Source organism: Stegodyphus dumicola, chromosome 3 (genome assembly GCF_044657685.1).
Source record: "Stegodyphus dumicola isolate Sdum_Otavi_A_Nest chromosome 3, ASM4465768v1".
Lineage (NCBI taxonomy): Eukaryota > Metazoa > Arthropoda > Arachnida > Araneae > Eresidae > Stegodyphus > Stegodyphus dumicola.
This window is the reverse complement of record NC_140770.1, coordinates 113,024,060-113,026,965: the sequence shown is the minus strand read 5'-3', so window position 1 is coordinate 113,026,965 and position 2,906 is coordinate 113,024,060.

Here is a 2,906-nt window from a genome sequence, read left to right as displayed (position 1 = left end):
GCAAGTTGACTCAGAAAGCTACACTGGCGTGATACTAACTTTGGCAGCAAAAATTAAAAGCCAAGAATCAAAATTCAAACACCTAATAGAAAAAACAACGTGCGCACTCAATAGCGAAAACAGGCTCTGACTAACCTTTTCACTACTTCAGTTTAAATACACTCTCGTTCACCCTAACTTATTTACATCTTGGCAAGGAAATGCGAGGGAAATAAGAAGGGGTAGAAAAGGCTAACAAATTAAAATAACTATTAGTAAAAATAATGTAAACCGTATAGGTGAAGCTCTCAAAATTCTGCGATAAATAGTTTGACAGTTAAACAAGAATGTATTAGAAAAACTGAAATTTAAATTTTAATGCATACTGAATTACAAAAAAACCTACGGAATATTACATTTTTACTTCAAATACGTATGTATGGATGATTTCAACAAAATTAAGCTTATAGAACGGCTCTAAAATTGCTTTTGAGAATTTACCTAGGTAAACAGGATAAACAAGTCATATAGAGCAGCATAATAAAAAAAGACCTGAGTCGTATTTTTTGCAAAATGCGGAGAGTAACTTTCCATAACTAACACTAATTAAAAACTTTTTTTTATTTTCAAAATGAAATATGCTAATATGCTGAGTTATGCATTAACCACATTTTCGTTAAGAGAGTTATTACTGAAAAAAAAAATGCTATATAATTTTAGCAACTGAACAACCTCCTAAAAACTTTAACACTGGAATATAGTGTCACATTTTTAAGTTTGGATTAGTAAAATAGAAATTTAGAGTTTGCAATAACGGTTATCTCTTTCTAAATGCAATTATTAGAAAAAAACTTACATTTGAAGGTCCAAACTGTTAAAACATCAAACCAAAAGTTATGAAAAATTTGATATATTATCATTCTTTTCTACAGAATATGAGGAGCATGCAAAGGTTTCAGTTTTTATCATGAAAGTTCAAATGTAAGCTTTAGTTATAATACCTTTCAATAAAATGTAATTTTTTCATCAGCATCGACGCATGAAAATACATTGTGTATTCATCGTCATACTTTTGATTATGAGAAATAGTGTTATTAAGTACATATAATGATGAAAATTATTCTGTTATCAAAACGCTACACATGAAACTATGTGTCCATGGTAAAATGTGAAGCATATTCAAAGAAAATTATTGAAAAAGGTTTTCAGGACTCGTTTCAATTCTTGAGAAGAAAAAGTACAGTGCAGAACAATTATATATGAAAACTCAAAAATACTAATTTAATTACTATTTTAATCCATTACGAAAAATGTTACATTTTAAGACATCATCAAAAATAAACTTTTATTTTATAACGAACACAATTTTCGATGCAATATAGCTACATAGACTATCTTTCATATCTGTTTTGAGCACATCGCTCTAATACAAGTTACCCTCAAAATGTCCTTTTTAAGTCGCATTTTGAGGATATATTGAGAATCCTGATTCTCAAAGGCAAATGGAGGCATTTTTTGATTTTGATATCACTCAGTAATCAATGATAATAAATAATACTTAATGGCATTAATTACAATGAAATCTAAAAGTTTAATAAAGATGTTGTAATTAAATATACATGAATAGTGAAAAATGTTTTTAAAAAAGTTTTAAGAAGGAAAAATCCTACTGAATTTTTTTGTTCATTGCAATGATATTTTTCAAATGCTATAATAATTTCTTCCAAAAACGCAATTTACATATAATTTAATTTCTTTATATGACATATTCTTTCTTATTTTTAAAAAGGTAAAAATAATAAAACATAAGTTTTAGCCACAGTTCTGTTCCGTAAACATGAAGCCTTTTCAGCACAATCGGCGTATGAAAATGCATAGCGACCTTATCAAACCTCTGATTGAGAAAAGAATTATTAAGTGATGACTATTATTCACTCGTCAAAACAATATATATGAAACTAGACGAAAACCTGAAGTATTCGTTTCAATGTAAGAGACAATTCCTACATTAATTAATTGGATTAACTTTAGAGATAATGGAATTTTGCAGTAACCTACAGAAAAAAATGCTCTGTCTGTATATACTTCTGTTTAATTTGATATGATTTTTAAAGTGTTTTCTGCCTACTTTCCGCATGCCTTCGTGGTGTCAACGCGTATTCTAGAGGTTCAAGGTTCGTATCTCTGCGAAGGCATTTGCACATTTATCATGTCTCCTGCTTCAAAAAATACCTAATGACTCTGCAAAATTGGTAATTTTCTTTATCAGATGAGTATGTTTTATTAACTGGATACTTACGCAATTGCGCATAATATTTATATTTTATTTATACAATTTTACATTTTATTTATACAATGGAGAAAGAAGCTCTGGACATTTCAAAGTTAACTTTGTAGGGTTTATATTTATTTTAACTAACATTTATTTTAAGTTTAAACTATCTTTCCTGTCAAGCCTTACTTTCCCCTGGAACTGCCAATGCCAGAATATGTAAATTTGAGTAGAACGCGCAAGGATTCAAATTAGCAGCGGAAGTATTCTGATTTAAATAGAAGGAAACAAGTTCGGTGTGAGAGATTCTCTTACTTAGCGAGCGCGGAGGTAGTTAGCGAGAATTGAAGAACCCCGCGTTGCGGCCTATGTGCTTGGCGGGAAGTAGTGGTCATCGTTCCAGTGAGCTTCAAGTCTGCTGAATTAGCAGCGGTATTGTAAAACGCGGTGAGTTAGTTATTTTAGAGAGCCTCGTAGTTAGAATCTTGTCTTTATTTTCTTTTCAGGTTATTATTTTTATTTGACTGTCAAGTTGGCACCGTTTGTAAGCGTCAAGAGAACGCAATTGTAATTTATTACGTTGAATAAAAAGGGACTTAAACCCTTCACAAGCTTCTATCTTTTATACAAGTTTTCACAGTCACCTCTTGGTTGC